Source organism: Passer domesticus, chromosome 9 (genome assembly GCF_036417665.1).
Source record: "Passer domesticus isolate bPasDom1 chromosome 9, bPasDom1.hap1, whole genome shotgun sequence".
In the NCBI taxonomy this organism is placed as follows: Eukaryota; Metazoa; Chordata; class Aves; order Passeriformes; family Passeridae; genus Passer; species Passer domesticus.
Genome location: NC_087482.1, coordinates 34,466,115 through 34,483,840, shown reverse-complemented (window position 1 = coordinate 34,483,840; position 17,726 = coordinate 34,466,115). Strand labels below are relative to the sequence as shown.

Sequence of the window (17,726 nt, the reverse complement as noted above, 5' to 3'; positions counted from 1 at the left end):
TCTGCTGGAATGGGAATTCCTGAGCACTGCTCCCAGCTGCAGAAAGATGCCATCACCCACAGTGCACAGACAGGCAGTGAGGAGGGGATCTGCTGGCAAGAACACTCTAAAGCCAGTCTGAGATTTCCACATCATCTTAAAGCAAGGGTAAAATATCTAAGTGATAAGGACAGAACAATGACATCTGAATAAACAGCACTAATGGATGTTTCCTAATTCCTTAAGCTCCCTCCTATGTTTATAAATGAAAGAGAAACATCCAGACATTTCTAGTATGAGATCTCATTTCTTTTTTAATCAGAAATGCCCTGAACACTTCTCAGTTTCTGTTTTCAGATGTTGCCTTCTCACAGAAATGACCACCTAAAGCATTCATCTTTTTATTAAAAATACATCTTTTGATTAAAAAAGTACACTGGGATTTCATTCTTATTCCAATTCTATGCTTTTTCTTTCTTTTTTTTTTTTTTTTTTTTTTGACATGGGTACAAGCACTTTTCTAAACTTAAAGAAACCCTTCTCAGAGGGTCAGAGGGGGGTGGAGATATGAAATATTTTTAAGATGTAGTTTGCTTTGATTTTCAAAGAATTTGATTCCCGTGCTAGAAAGCTGCAGAAAATAATCCCAGTGAGAGGAATAACCAAGAGCCAGGTTATTCCTAAGGCTCCAAGACCCTTTCAAGTTGGTCTGAAAACCTCATTGTTAATCAAAATAATTGCATGAGAACCAATCAGGAAATCCTGAAACATTCAGAATGAAACCTTGTCATTACAAATTCACCATCATGGCTAAAAACCAGATTATCTCTGTCAAAAGCTGTGGGAAAGTTTGCTTTGTAGCAGTAGGGGCAGAAGTAAATATTTGCCCAATCTGTTTTGTTTATCCTAAAAACATATATACATGTAGAGCGTTTCAATTAAACACTATTTTCTTTCTCCCCATGTGTACATCATTTGAACTGCCCATGTGAGGAGCTTTTCAAGCATCTCTCCCAGGAGGCAGGGAGATGGCTCCGTGCCAGAGCCTTACTCAGACCATTACGCCATGGCAGGGCAGGTCGGGCTGCTTTGAATTTTAAGCCTCACTTCTTTGCTCTCACCTCTGAGTCCATTTAAACATAGCTGGCCCCTTGCTGTAATTTAAAGCAATCTAAAGCAGATGCACAAAGTGCCACTGAAAACAAAGCCACAGATGTATTGGTTTTGCTGGTAAATGCCACAGCTCCCCAAGGCTGGTGATCGTGGGGAGCAGGTGCAGGAGGAAGGGTTCAGGTGTGAGTGGGGTGTTTCACCAACACACAGATTCCCCAAGTTACTGTATTCAAAACACTTAAGAAATCACATGTTTTCTTGAGGAAGATGGTGCTGGGGATGTCTGAGCTGGAAAAGCTTGAGGGGACACTGGGACAGACCAAGAGTTCAAAACAGCTGTTTTAGTGCCCTGTGGGGTTCATGAGCCCCTCCTGTACCTACCCCAGAACCCTCCATGCTGACACCGCTTTTGCAGGGACACAGTCAGAGATACAGATGCAAAAGGTCTCCAGTCTGGGCTGTCCTTTGCAACAGCTGTTTGCAAAATTAGTTTCAAAGCACTTGGTTTTTGAAAATGAGGTCCACACTTATAAACATGCCATTTAAAAATGCAGTCATAAAAAAAAGGGAAAAAAATTAAAAGAAAAAAACTACAGTCAGTGGTTGAACCCTCTGAATCCTTTTCCCTTTGGCAACAGTGTTCAAACAGGTGAACAGGGGAAGAAAAACAAATGCTGGAGAAAAAACAAATGGTCACCACATTTCAAAACACCTGCTGGAAGTGACTGCAGCAAAAAATCATTCAGAACATTTTGGAAAATACCTGAATGATGCTCATAATCCACTGCTGCTGCAGAGGGGGCTGGAGACCTCCAGGCACTGCACCCTGGGACCCCACTGGAGCATCCACTGGCATGTTGATCCCACTGGCATCACATGAAAGTGCAACAACCCTCTGTGAGGTATTAAGATAATGCCAAAATCTCTTCTTGCATGAAACAACTCACAGGAAAACAAAAGTATTTCGTCCAGATTTAGTAAGTCTTAGATCTTTATCTTCTCAGGGGATCAAGGTCCTGGTGCTTCTCCCACCCAAGTCATTGGGAATGCTGCCACAGACTCCAGACAGTAACCAGACCTTATCCTACAGGCTTCCCTGTCAAGCTGACACCTCTTCATTTCCCAGCACCTATGGCAGCAATAATTCACCAGAGCTGGATTCACCAGGCAGAGCAGTGGGACAGACACCAGCCTCCTGTGGCTGCACAGGCAGGCGGTGACGCTCAGTGACAATGGCTGCAGGTCCCTTCATGCTCAGCCCCCAGCCTGCTGCCAAACAATTCCTGGTTGTTTGTGCCAGGATCCCTGTGCTGGAGGATGAGCTGGAGGGGGCACCTGGATGCCCTCAGCCCCCAGGCCTGAACCTGTGGTTGGGGCTTCTCTTCCCCGGCCGTGGGTCAGCAGTGCAGGTGAGAGATGTGTCCTAGGAATGAAAAATCTGGCATTTTGGCCCTGCTCTCCCTCCAGGCCCTTGCAGTGCAGCGAGAGGCTGTGTCACCCCCGAGTGCTGCAGCCAGGACTACTCACAAGTTTGCAGATGAACATCACCACTTCCACATGAGGAAGACAACTGCTTTGACACAACGCTCTATTTCAGAGCAAGAACTGGTTGCAGTTACAGGCTGGTCCCCTGCATGGCTGGATTTAACTCTCAGCCCATTTCTGTTAGATGTAACAACAAAACTTTGTAACATCATGGAAACAGACATATCCTGTGTGCATCCTTTACCAGGACCATAATTTCTGGTGTCGTGAGGTTATCCAGGAGCTGGACTCACTGAGTCTTTTCCAAGGTATGATATTCTACGATCCTGTGACCAGGAGCACTTCCAGCCACCCACCCTGCTGGGCTGCAGCACCTCACTGCCAGCACAGGTCGCTGCTGGTGACCCATCAAGGGCGAATGCCAGCTCTGACTGGCTGCTTGTGCCTCCACACACAGACACGGGTCTGCCCAGGTGAACGGGCAGAGCAGCTCTGACATCCCAGCCCTCCGGAAAAACGGAGAAACCCAAAGGAAGTCAGGGACACCTTGGGAGGGGAACAGAAAACAATGCTGCGAGGGAAAGGGGCCAAGGAGCGGGATTGCAGATGAACAGCATGTGCAGTGTAATTCATCTAGATCAGTTTTATTTTGCAGCCCCAGCCTGCGGCGATGGGCTCCCCCTCGGGCGCGGGGCCGGTCCCGGGAGCGCTGCCGGTGACTCAGCGGCTGCACGCCCGCCCGGAGACTGACGAGCTGATTCCGGCACTCCGGCCCTTTCCACGGCCCCCTGCCATTAATCTTCGGGTTAAAAAGTGCAGCATTCGCTCACTGCAGAGGGAAATTCCCACGGGGCAGGATTTGCGGCGGGAGCCCCCCGTGCTGCGCTCCTCGGCAGCCCGGCGGAGCCGAGCCCGGCTCCAGCTCCAGCTCCAGCTCCAGCTCCAGCGCCGGGCTCGGGGATTCGCGGCTGCAGCGCCCGCCGGGCCCCGGCTCGGGATGGGGCTCGTTCCTCGGCGGCGAAATGCTGGAGCAGGATCTCGTCCTGCTGCCGGGGCAGCTCACAAACACAGCTTTGTTCCCGTAAAAGATTCCCCTTGGCATTTCTGGGCAGATTCCAATTTCTGCAGTAGCAAGTTGCCCATCTGAAGTGCTGAGAGCCATCCTCACCCCCCTCCCAGCCTCCCCCCAACTCCAACTCTGGGGTTTTGCTTTCCCTAGATTACAAACTGCCACATGCTGTCCCATTACCAACAGGCACCACTCCTAAAGGGCCCACGTGCCAGTTGTGAGTATCAGAGCTTTCCCAGCTTCAAAGAAATGAAGCACGGTTAAAAATTGCTCCTTAAAACTCCTGAGACTGAAGAGCTGCACAATGCCGCAAACAGCAGGAGAGCAGGGGATGGAGACAGGCTCTCCTGGAGAGTGATGTGAACAGAATTTGATCTGTGCTTCCCTTTTCATCCAGGGCAGTCTGTATTTAACATTGTATCATGTGGAAAACACCTAAATAATTCCAGGGATGGGAACCACAGACTTGTGGAATGGGATAACCAGTGCAACTGGGGACTGGGGGTCCAGTTACCACACAGCTACTTTACTCCATCCTTTGTCTTTATTTTATATTGCATTTCTTCAATATAATAGAATACAACTTATTTTACATAATGTATACAAACTATATCACAGTGCTTTACAGAGCAAAGCATGAATTACATGGTGAAAACTGGGAGAAAAATTATACGGTCCTCTGCCAAGCCCCTTCTTTTCTCCCTGTTCCAGGAGACCTCCCAGGACACCCTAAATCTAGTGGGAATCTCCCACCTGACTAACTCCTGGCCCCAAGGTGAATTTGACTCATCACCACTGTGCTCTCCTCTCTCTGGAGCACTGGCAGGGCTGGCATCCCAAAGAACTGTCACATTTAACCTCCTTGTTCTTATCTCCTTTTTCTCACAAGACAAGCAGCAGCTCTTCTGAGCAACATAATTACTCTTGAGCAAAGTAATTACTGGAAACTGAGGAAAACCCCCCCAACATTCTTTTCTCCCAGGATGAGCTGTTTTTTCCAGAGCACATGGATGGCCCCAGATAAACCACTGGGTCTGGCAATGCTGTTTGCTGCATTTATGAAAGCAGTACATCCATCACAACCCCACAGCACCAGAGCCAGGGTGGGATGCAGACCTGGCTCCTCCAATAGACTCATTGGAGCTGCTTTATGAATACAGAAAACAAAAAGCACTCACAACTGGTGTTACAGGATACTGTAAATGACGTTGGCTTGATGGCTGCGAGGTCTCTGAGACCAGGAAAGAGAGTACTCACTATGGAAATGGGAAGGTTTTGGAAGCTGAGAGGGAGTGGGATCGTGGACAACAGGAGCTGAGGGTCACACACACAACAGAGAAATGGCAAGGACAGACAGGGGGAGAATGACCTTAATGCCAGGTGAAAAGCTTTCAGATGGATCCCCAAAGCGATCCCTGTAGGAATCCTGAACACAACACACACTCCTGTGAGCACATAGACATGTAGAAACAAAGGAAAGTACTGGACATGGCTTCCCTCAGGCCCTGGGCTTCTGCAGAACTCCACATTGTGAAACAGGGCACTGCTTTAACACATACTTTTAATGAGTAATAAGAATAATAAACCACCCATTTTCCATTCTCTAACCTAATGGAATAAATGTAGAAATTCCCAGCATTTGTACAACAATGTCCAGAATGATCAGGATCCCTTTCTGCAGCAGTAAAATGGAACACACCCATGGCAGAGCTGATGACAATGGGCAGAAAAAGAGCAAAGGCAGACACGTAGGAGTAAGTTTCCCTACAGCACTTAAAATAGAAACATAGGTTAAAAATACATTTGATGAGTAGGAAAAAGTGAACAAGAAACCAAAGTTTTCCTAACTTCAGACTCCAGTTCCTCTCCTAATCCCTTTTATTCCAGATCCACATCAATGAATCAGAATTTGACCTAAAAGCTTTGCAGCAGGAGAATTAGCCAAACGCTTGAATTAAATATTGCTTATAAAAATCTATTTCCTTTTCTTAACAGCAAATTTTCCAACTGGGAAAAGAGTTTGAGGCCCACATGCTTTCTAAGTTTGGAGAATTAGACACTTCTCTCTTAAATCCCATCCCTCATAATCTGGAAAAGATACAACTTTACACACCAAATTATTTTCCAGGAGAAACTCAGCAGGATATTTCCTTAAGCAGGAGGATTTCTCTGCATCTAAATGATTCTTGAACAACCTCCTCATTTCTGACCACACATCCTGTAGTCATTGAAACACTTTGATGGGACTCTGCTGGCCTGGTGGCTGCTGTTTGGCATTCCAGGACTTCCTCCTGACCAGGACCTGGTGCATCTCCTGGAGCTCTCCAGAGGCCAAGGGACAAACCTACCTTGGCTTGACTGCAAGCTCAAGTGCTACTCTGAGGTCACTCCAGCAGAAAAAATAAAACACCTCAGACTCTGCCCACATAACTGCACTTATCAAGAAAGTCCCAACACAACCTGACCAAAAAAACCCCATGTCCATTTCAATTTCATAATTCCTTGATATTATTTAGTTATAATCTTGGAGCAGAGCAGCCATGGCTTGTTGAGCACACATGAATGAATCGTGTGCAGTGACCTCGCTCACAGAATAAACACTGCCAGATCACACAGGGCACTGGCACAGGCAGGTGACCCACAGCTCACAGAGCTTTCAAGAACTGACTGAGGGGATAGGACTGGGTCCTACCTGACTGATTTTGCTTTTAATCACTGGAGGTACACAAGCTTTTATCTCTACTGATAAAGTTTGGGCATGATGCACAACTGACAAAGATGGGAACTGAAATCTCAAACAGTAAAATAACAAAACGTTTATTAAATGAGTACTGGCTGGTGCATGTGAAGCTTCTTTTCCAGAGAAGGATATGACTATGATTAAAAACATTTAAAGTCTAAATATAGTAACCAAAGTCCTATTAAGGTCCTATTTTTTTAGTCCATCAATCATCACTCTTGGCTCAGCTTTGAGCTGCAGCCATTTTTCAGACCATGGAAAGGAGGTTGTATCTTCCCTACAAGCAGGCAGAAGACCATCAAGTTCAACTAATGATGGAAGCTTTGCCTGTGGGAAATATAATAATTTAAGTTTCCATATTGGTGGCACAACTGGAATATCTAAGTAATGGCGTGAGTGTTTTCTTGGACCAGTTTTAAGATTACTTAAAAGGAAACACTTTGAAGTTCTGGCAAAAATCAGAACTGGTAACTGGTGGTTTTATATCCTGCTGGGCCTTTCAGAAGCCATGGGCACACATTTAGAACAGCAATTAGGTCAAGCTTCTCTGTTGTTCCCAAGAAATGTAAAACCATTTTTTGAGAGTTCTTCCTTACCAAGAGAGAAAAAGGAGGCAGCTCTCCCTGCATGGCTGCTGACTTGCAGAGGGTGCTTTACACAAAGCTCTGCACCAGGAGTCTGTGTGCTCCACTCTACACAGCACACAACAAACACACAGCCCCTACTGCTTCTCCTCACTCTGCCACACTCCAAAAATGTGTCCTGCAGGCTCCTGAGGCAGCTTCTCTGCTCCTCTGCCTGGGCCTTTTGTTCTAGCAGCAACACAGGGCCATGGTTGCAGGCAAGATGACAACACAGACCTTCCCAAACTCCCCAGGACTGGTGGCACTCTATTAAACAGCTTTTCCTGCCTGCCATATCCCACTCCCTCCACAGAGCATACAGTAAACTTCATCCACAAATTATTCTGGGGGGTGGACAAGAGCCAGAGGGCAAGACAATAAAAAGGGGCAAAATATCAAGAATCTAGCACGGCACCAGTTATCTTAAATTAGTCATTTTGCTTTACCCCCCTTGCTTTAATTGCATCAATATTTTTAAATGAAATATTTATCACATCTTACCAATGAAAACATTACTTAATTTTTTTGCAGCAAAATACGTGGCACCACAAAGCATAATTTCCTAGGCTCTCATGCTCAAGGCATGCTAAGTCACACTGATTCCTGTTCTAGGTGTGCAAATAGAGATGTGTCAGGTTTTGAAGGACACAGAGGATCCCAATAAATACCCATGAAACAGCTGTTCCTCAGAAAGTGCTATAAGTAGATATAAGGAGTACTGAGATACTCTGGAAAAAATAAATTGTATCCTAAGGCAGTGATGCTTCAAACATGTGCTGAAGCCCATAAAAATAAGTTAAAGGCTGTGTTGACAGACAGGATGAAGGAAAAATCTGTTTCTGGGATTAGTAGTTACAAAAGGTCTTCCAGATCCTGGAGTAATCATAGGATGAAATTTCCAGATGGCTCACCAGGATCATAGTAAGACCAGGCAAGAAACATCCCTAAAGTTACCAGGCACAGCAAATCTTCTGGATAAATGGTATCTCAAGGATACTCCTGAGAATTGTCACATAAAGGTGGCACCCAAAATCATCTCCAAATGAGGATCAGCTTGTCCCAGACTGGTCCTCACCTTCCTGGAAGCAGGAGGAGTGAAAACTGCTTCTTGCCCTGCATGCCAGCCCTTAGCCCTGGCAGAGCCCCACCAGTGGGGGCACGCTGAGGATTCTTTGGGCACTGCTGTAATGGCCCCAGTGAGGAACTGGTATGTTTGTGAGATGCCCCAAACCATCTCACTTCTGCCAGCTGGGTTCATCTGCTTTTATAAAGCTGCTGCTTTGAGAGGAGGGTGAAGACACTTGGTAAGCTCAAACCACAAAGTGCCATCAGGGAGTTACCCCTCCTGGGAGCCAGAACACCTTCAGATGTGATCTTCCTCAGGTTTAAGTGTGAAACTCGGGCATTGGAGCAACTGAAACCTGGCATGAGCCATGCAAAGCAGGTTGCTGACCTCCCCCAAAGCCTGGAGCCCTTGGCAGGGCCAGCCCGGGCTGCTGCGGCTCCAGGAGCGCTCCCCCGCGCCAGCAGGAAAAGGAAACTGCCAGAGGACAGAAACCAGGAATCTGACCCAGGGGTTTGCTGAGCCAGCCTGGCTCAAACCCAAGGAAAAGTGGCAACAGCTACTAGACAAGGAAGATTGGGGAAATGCTGTTCTGCCCCTGGTGTAATGCAATATTTGCCTTCATTCATGGAGGGAAGAATTCAGAGGACAGAAGGTTCTCTGGTTCAGGACACTGGGCCATGGCACCTCCCAGTGCCCAACAGCACTTAACCCCAGCCTTTCCATGAGGCCAAGTTTGAAAGCAAACTCACTGGAAACAATCACTAATGCTTGCTAAACACTTGTTAATTTTTAAACAAACAAACAAAGCCGACTCAAAGAACTTCCAGCCTTCTGTCCCTGCCTGGCCAGCTCAGATGTAGTCACTTCCTGACAGCAAGAAGAGGCACAGAGACATGTCCCTGCAGCAAGGCAGGTGCTAGGAAATGGGGAGCTTTTGTCTACTTCCCTCACGGCAATCCACTACAGGAGTAATTCCTTTCAGTGAATATGGCACAGAGAATCCAAGTGAGGAGAAACCAGGGTTTTCTCTCTCTGGGAGGCAGGTCCATGCATTGCTGCACATGTGCAGCTGGGCACAGAGTGGAGCCTGCCAGTCTGCAACCCTTCCCTTTGGAGAGAGTGATTTCCCACTCAGGTACAAAACAGATGCAGGAGCCCAGCCAGGCCAGGGCTCTTGGCTGCTCACAGAACATCCTCAAGGCCTGAATGACAAGCTGTGGAGCAGATGTTCACCCCTGGCAGCGACTCAGCCACACTGTGCTGCATGGTTTTGCTTTTTCAGCTCTGGCCAAAAAGGATGCATATTTCCCCAGGCTGTGTGATGGAGAAGAGGCTGAACCTGGCTGTGGTGGTATTTTCTAACAGGCACCAGCAAACTCCCCAGCAGGAAACTGAGTGCTTTCCTGGCAGTTCAGCAATGCCCTGAACACCATCCCCTGGATGACTGACACTGAATCCCAGACCAAGGCAGCCCTTACCCTCACTGGATGGGTCAGGCACCACTTACAAAAGGCTCTTGGAGGAGTGCAAAAGCAGATTTCTGGAGAAGCTGAAAGGGGACAAAAAAACCAGCTCTGCTGCTCTTCACACTCCCCAGCAGGCTGCAAGCACCACCTTTCAAATAGTTTAAAAGGAAAAAAAAGTGATTGATTTTTGCTAATACATGACAGTTTGAGCTGGAGTAAAGTCAGATTCACAGAACTTATCTGACTCAAGATACAGCATCTTTGTTAAATATACACACTTGAAGGTGAATCACACTTGTCTCATCAGGACACTTCCTAAATTTGCTCTCCTGTAACTGTTTAGGGTTCCTGTTCTGCAATAGAAGACGATGATGTCACTGTTTACATAAATAAAGGCAATGGTGCTCAGATCAGATCTAGGAAACCAGACTCTTTTCTCTTAAAGTTATCAACCACGTCTTCTTTCTTTCAAGGTTGGGGAGTGTAAGAAGTGGCCAGGGCATAAATAGAAGCACAGACAAAAAAAGGTGCAAAAATGACCCAAATCACATACTTGACACAGATTTCTTTTGTTCTTAGAAAACTGGCCATGTTAAAAGTGATGTAGCTCTCATTGCTCTCGCTCTGTCCACAGCAGGGAGATTAAACTTCTGCACAGGAGAGTTGCAACTGAAAAATATTGTCATTACACTGAGCACAAATAGGTTTTTTCTTGAACATTGAGCATGCACGTGGCCTCCCCTCTCCCCCCAGCTTACATTTTATGAGATTTTTGACAGTCAGAGAAAACTCTCCTTCCATATGTTCAGGATGTTAAGATTTCAACCTCTTTGCAGCAGGAAAATAAAGTCATCTTCTTTGCAGTGCCCCAGCACTGAGCACACACAGAGCACTGAAAGAGGAACGCATGAACTGATCTCTGCCACTGCTGGAACCGCAGGGAGCCGGAGCAGGTCTTGTTCCTGTCATGTCTGCAGGTGCTCTGTTAAGGACTCCAGGGACATAGAGCAATTACTAGGGTTTGTTTCTGCTTTCCAGGAGCAGTTCTGTTTAGGAGAGAATAGAGAGGGATTATTTTTACCTTATAGTTTGGACTTACAGGGTGTGAACTGAATTTTTCTTCCCACAGAGAGACATCGTGAACAACTCTTCCAACGCCCTGTAAGGGGCTGTTCCTTCTCAGCAGTGCCCAAAGGCCCAGGGGCTAACGAGGGTGACAGGCAGGGCCCAATTAGCAGCACAGGCACAGGGACAGTTGCCTTTAGGCCACACACTGCGTCTAAAGGGGTTTTTCCTTTTGTTTTGGGGGCTTTGTTGGTTTGTGGGGTTTTTTGCTTTAAGGCTAGAAAGTTGACATCTGCTTCTGGTAAAATTAACAAACTATTTTATTTGTCAGTAACTGTAGATTGAAGCAGTACTGAGAACTGCATTGTCTGGGTCTGCAGCATCTTAGGAAGTATCGATGAAGCACTTTCCACTGGCATGTGTATAGAGAAAACATTTAACTGAAGATAATTTTTTCCATATAGATTATGTACATTGCTATACACAAGTGAGAATTAGACAAAACAAAACTAGAACAAAGATTCTTTTAAGTTTTAAAAGGATCTTTGTCTCTCAGCCATAGGGATGGCTCAGGCCAAGCTCCATGGATGAGGCAACAAATGAGGCAGCAGATGCATCAAGGGCATCTCACTCATAGCACACAGTTTAGCCAAGGCAACACAGACCAGGGGATGTGCTGGCACCACTGTCCTTCTTGCTAGAGCACAAAAGATGTTCCCAGCTCTTACCTTCTCTGATGCAGCCAGGCTCAGGTGCACCCTCTGCTGAGCCCTACACATTTGGGCCAGCAGAGCCTTCACCAGGGGCTCTGCCAGCCCTGCAGTGGCACTGTGCCCCCATGGCAGCGTGCCCAGCTGCATTCTGCAGTGTGATCTCCACCAAATCCCATCCCACCGTGTTTCCTGCAGCTGCAACTGCCCAGACCAAAGACTTTGCTTCCTTAGTGCTTCCTGGACACCTCAGTGACCAGAAGGGTCTCCAGTTAAAATCCCCTGGCAGCTATTTTATTGTTCACCTGCTAAACACTGCAAACACAGCTCCAGGTCACCTCCCTGTTGCAATAGGCAGGAGAAATCTCCTGCATTGTGGCAAGGGAACCCCTGGACCTGGCTCTTATGGTGGGAGGTGCCCTGCAGGGTGACAGGAAGCCTCAGGTCAGAGCAGACCCACGGGTCAGTGCCAGGAAGGGGATAAGAATGGAGCAGGCTTCCACAAGGTTCAGGCACAGGGCAGGAAGGCAGACATTGTCTGTGAGGCCCCTGTCCTGCACAGTGTGTTAAACATTCCTCAGCACCTTCCCTCTCCCTGCCCCCAAGGTCACACAGGGCAGCTCCCCCTGCCCCGGGCAGCAGCACGCTGGCTCAGGGAGGCAGGCAGCAGACACCAGCAGAGGATGGGCATGCTCTTTCAAGGCTGGAAGAGTACTTTTTCCCTCTGTGGTAAAGCCCAGGAACATCCTTCCCTGACCCATTTGACCCTTCCCTTCCTGATGTGCCCCCACCCCATGCCTGTCCCTTGCTCCGTGTGGGAACATTCCCCAGTACACGCTGTTTTCCCCTCACTTCCTTCCTCTCAAGACACCTGGACCTTCCTCCTGCAGCCTCCTGCCACCCCTCATGCTGACACAGGCCAGGTCAGGCTTCCCAGGCCACTGGTTTATTGTCCAGGAAACCAAACAACCCAACACCCAGCTCAGGGCTGCTGGGGTGACGTGCTCACAGACAGCACAGCCACCAGGGCCCTTGTGCTCTGAGGATGACAAATAATTTATTTCAGCAAAACCACCCTGACATACTTGAGGAAAAACAGAAGCAGCAGCTACCAGCAAGGACACCCCCAAGAAGGCTGTAGGAGAAGTATTTTCCACCACAAAACATGTTTTGAAATGTATTTGAAATTTGTGATTTGAGTCTCAAGCTGTTAGTAGATCCTTTCTTAAATAAGTCAGTTTTGCATGCATTAAGCAACGCAGCACAGAACCAAAAGAAAAAATCCTCTCCAGCTTCAATGCCAGTTGAAAAATTATTGGGAGACAGCCAATATATTTGGGGAAGGTTTTTAAACACCCTCTTTTGAACTAAGATGCCTCATCAGAGATCTGTGCACACAGTACACATCACAAATGGCAACTCCAACTTCACCCTTCTAACACACTGAATTCTAAAAACTTAAAATACCTTTATCTACATCTCTATCCTGTTAAAAATGCATTGAGAAGCACAAAGTTCGTCCCACTAAAATAGAATGTATGGATAAGTGGAGTTCCTTGCTCAGCTCCACCAGCTTGTTCCTGATCCATGATCATTTGATTCAGGAACCCTGCAAACACAGCTTGGCTGGTTCATTCAATGTGCTCTGTAAAGCAGAACCTGATCACAGAACAGTCTGAGGTGGAAGGGACCCACGAGGATCATGGAGTCCAGCTCCTGAAGGACCCACACAGGGATCCAACCCACAGCCTTGGTGTAAGTGGCACCTGCTCCGGCCCTGAGCTGACTGTCCCAGAATCATTGCACAGTTTGGACTGAAAGGGCCCTTAAAGGCCATTCCATTTCAACCCCCTGCCGTGGGCAGGGACACCAGCCACCAGCCCAGGCTGCTCACAGCCCCATCCAGCCTGGCTTGGACACTGCCAGCAATGGGACACCCACAGCTTCTCTGCACAACCTGTGCTAAGGCCTCGCCCCCCTCACAGGGAAGAATTTATTCCCAATATCCAGCCTAAGTCCATCTGTTAACAAGTATGCTGGAGTCCAGCTGAAAGCCAAGCCCAGGAGGCAGACCAGAGCACACTGAGGTGCAAAGGCAGGCACTGCTGGCATGCACAGCCTCCCAGTGCCCCCAGCCAGCTGCTGGGCATCAGCTCTCTGCCACTCTGGGCACTGGCAGACACTGGTGTCATCACCTGGAAAGCAGAAGGCACAGCACAGCAACCAGCTCAGCCCGGGGCTGCAGGGGGAAGCAGGGCCATGGTGGGTGCCCAGGGCTGCAGAGGGAAGCAGGGCCATGGGGGGTGCCTGGGGCTGCAGGGGGAAGCAGGGCCATGGGGGGTGCCCGGGGCTGCAGAGGGAAGCAGGGCCATGGGGGGTGCCTGGGGCTGCAGGGGGAAGCAGGGCCATGGGGGGTGCCTGGGGCTGCAGAGGGAAGCAGGGCCATGGTGGGTGCCCGGGGCTGCAGAGGGAAGCAGGGCCATGGGGGGTGCCTGGGGCTGCAGGGGGAAGCAGGGCCATGGGGGGTGCCCGCGGCTGCAGGCACCAGCCACACCCCTGGGAAGAGCCCACCCGACCCCGGACCCCACAAACCCAGAGCTGAGCCTGAGCTGCTCTTGGGCAGGTGGGATTCCTGCAGGCAAGGGTGGGCAGCCACAGATTTGGCTGAAGGATTGGCCTCTCTCACACTCCAGTGAGCTGCTTTTTATGGCTTTTCAGCTTGCATTATGAGAAGCAGGAAGGGTGAAGTGGTGGTGTCCCAGGCAGTAACAGGATGTGACTCTGCCCTGACTCATCATCCTCCTTCTCCTCGAGGGGAGATGGCTGCTCACACCTGGCTCTTGGACACCTCTGGCCACACTCAGCAGCACAGATCCACTGCTCCCCAAACTTGCACTTCAGAGGCTGCAGGAAGCAACCTCCACACCACACAGTTAGAACTTTGTATTTTCAGAGGATCTTCACAACCAAAAGGACTGAAGACCACCAAAATGCACTCAAAATCTAAAGAATAATACAGCAGTTTTCTGAGGAAGTGTCTGAGCTAGCAGGATTGCACTGAGGTCTGAAGTCCAAGAAATTAAAACATTAAGCCAAACAGCTGCAGAATATGACTAAATACACAATTATTGTTCTCTATTTTACAGTTGAAAACTTACCATGTTTGAATAATCTCCAGTGAAATGTATTTCATGGGAACTGGAAACAATTTGCATTAAATGAACCAAATGAACACCACAGTTAGTGAGTCCACGTGCACATGAGCAGAACTGAGGTGCCTCAGCTGGATTGTCTCTGCCAATACCGTGGCTCATCTTCCATCCTGACAAACTTACAACAAAGATTTCCCTGATACATTTCCCTGCCCATCTAAGGCAGTCATTCAGTAGCAGGGATGTCTCACAGACTCGCATTCCAAGCAGATGCAACATCCTACACATCTGACAAAGCAATTCAGTTCTCACCAAAGAAACATCCCACAAGTGCTCATTCAGATGGAATTATTCCAGTATTTGTTTTTCAATTACTGGAAGAAACATCAGTGTGGGGGTAAATGATTTTTTACCACTCTCTAGATTTCAAATGAGACACACCATGTAAGACACCAGAATTTTTTGGTATTTATCTACTAAACATCCTCCTGAACAGGGACATGATGTGCTGAGGTACCCCCTCACTCGCTGCAAAGGCAATCATGTAAAGTAGTAACAAGGGAGATTGTTAATATTTAATGTTAATATTTATAATATGTTAATATTTATTTATTTATGATTGCCTGGGACATAATTCTTCTAAAGAAGAATGACAGTTCAGGGAAGTCTGCAGGGGAAGGATGTACTATTGCTGTAACATGCAGCACAGGCACACCAACACCGGGCCAACCCAAGGCTGGAGGTGCAATTAAAAATGACAGTGAAATTGCTGCAGGCCATGTATTTGCTAATGTGCCACTGCAATAATTACAAAGTGGAAAAAAAAAAAGGCAATAAATGTCTGTTACAATGGCCAGCTACAGTTGGATTCCAGTCAGGCTCTGCAACAGAAAAACTGCAAGTCAGCTGTGGCTGCTACACTTAAAACAGAAACACCAAACGCCTTGAATATCACACCTAGTGAGCCTGGAGTATTGACGTTGAACCTTTAAAAATGAGCAAACTTTATCACCACCTTTTACCTGTAGGATAACTCAGAAATAAACTCATTCAGAGTCTAAGGAAGAGCTCTGCGCTGGTGTTGGGAGACGGGAATTCAAGACAAAGTTGTGACACACCAAGTGCTACCAGCAATGTCCCATGAAGAGCAGCAGATATATTCATCCCCTCTTGAGGCTTCCTCCCCTCCCCAACCATTTATTGCATCTGGGAGAATGTTTTAATGCCAACTCTGACTTTAACTTTTTAAATTGAAAAATACAAGAGATAAGTTACCTGGGTCTTACACCAGGACTTGCTGCTTGCCTGGAGTGAAACCATGTGTACTTAAACTGCACCCTGGGGTGGATCCAAACCACACAGTCTCCAAACAGGGAGGAGACTTTCCTTCCTCCAACTTGCTGAAAATTATGTGACTCATTGAATGTCCTTTTCTTGAGTCAGCACTGAAACAGAACTCCAGAATTCCCTCTGATTTACAGTAGAGATAAAATACTGTAGGACTGTTGGTCTTTCTTACAGGATGATTAGTGACTGATGCCCTGAGGATGTCTCACCACTAAACCCACGTAACTCTTGCACAAACCAAGGCTGCATTCCTACCCCGTGCTCCAGCCCTTCCCTCCCTGGGTTCAGACCTGTTGGAGCCCAGCTTTACCATGTCACACAGAGGGAAGGTCATGTGGCTGCAAATCCCATTTGCACAAAGTAAACAGGTAAATAGATTCCAACTTTGAAATCAGTTTTAATCGATTCCTTAATTAGTAACTTCTATCGCAGTAAAGCAGAGTAGCAGGCTCAGAAGTTGGGGAGTGCTGAAATTTGGAGTTAGGCTGAATGAAAGACTATGTACAATACAAATCAGCTTTCTGTTGTGATGTAAATTTATTCTCATAATTTTTACCATTTATTCATCCCAAAAGACATATTGCATATTTGGAACATTTTTAAAGTAAGAGCCACTGTATTCAAGACAAGAAGTAGTTTTGTCACATCAAAACTGATGACATACTCAATAAAATTATTTTCCAGAGCAAGAACTCCTTACAAGAAATATAAATAGAATATAAACTTCATAAATGATCTAGCATGAAAAGATTAAAATAGCAAATTCATTCCATACTGAAGGCAGTACTTTACCATAGTGTGTGTGCGGTGTTTCTAAAAAAAAAAAAAAATCCATGTCCCAACAGTGGGTACTGAAACAAATACAGGTAAGCTTTTGTTACATTTTATTCCAATAGAACAGAATGATGACTTCACTCTTTTGTCTCAGTTTACTGACTAACAGGTAATAAAACATTGCTTTCAGTTTAACCCAGGCTTTGGATTTGCTCATCAGACACGATGAAGGGATGACAAACTTTGGCAGCACATTGGCATTTTCAGTCTCACCTGACATAACAGAGGAACTACCTCTCCCTGCCAACATCTCCACTCCCACAGCTCCCACCAATCTCAATTACACCCCACTCTCTCTCGTGGCTGCAGAACACCAGTGACCATGTCCTGCCCCACCACATGCAAGCGCAACCCCAGAACAGCACGGACACACATCCACATCCCTCGGTGCCCTGGAGTGAGACACAACAGCTCTGGGGATGATGCTCACTGAGCACACGGAGAAACTCAGCCACCTGAACAACCTCAAATTTGAAGTGCTTGGAGAGGGAAGTGTCAGAATTGTGCAAACAACATGATGGGGCTGAGGGAAGACAGTGAAATGTCTGATCCTGGGAAAAGGACTGGCTTTGCTTCACTCTAAGATGTAAGCAAATCACAGAACGATCTACAGGAAGCAGTCAGCAAAAGATTCAAGGATGTAAAATAATTCATACCTGTCAAAGCATTTAGAAAATAAAATTGCCCTTTTCAAAGTTTTCTAAAAAATGAGTTTATTAGTGTTATTAAACCAAGACTTCTGTAAATCATGACATTCCAATAAAAGTGATCACTACACTACTATCACTGTTGACTAATAATGTAGAACAGCTGTCAGTTTGTAAAAACTAAATGAAGGAATTATTATATGAATATTTTCCCTATTGTGCTTCAAGAATCAGTTTTTCTCTCATTACTGTTCAATAATGTAGGATCAAGTCTAGAATAAAGCTCCAGGAGTCATCCCTACAAAACCTAAAGGGAATAAAACCTCCTTGAGTGCTGTGCTGAACAGCAATGGGAACAGGCTGCTGCTTGGGCCTGCTGCCTACAGTGGTTTTTACCAAATACTGCAAAGTCAGTACCACAGGGTGCACC

General features: G+C 46.9%; 1 long non-coding RNA gene across 2 annotated transcripts; it reads left to right on the top strand.

Moving 5' to 3' along the window:
• Positions 1–13,200: 13,200 nt before the first annotated feature.
• Positions 13,201–17,462, top strand: LOC135307980 (uncharacterized). Of its 2 annotated transcripts, none has more exons than XR_010368557.1 (3): positions 13,201–13,578; positions 15,990–16,183; positions 16,780–17,462. It is a non-coding gene; the product is annotated as an uncharacterized LOC135307980 (long non-coding RNA). The 2 variants fall into 2 exon arrangements; XR_010368556.1 differs by lacking the exon at positions 13,201–13,578 and adding an exon at positions 13,717–13,763.
• The last annotated feature ends 264 nt before the right edge of the window (positions 17,463–17,726 follow it).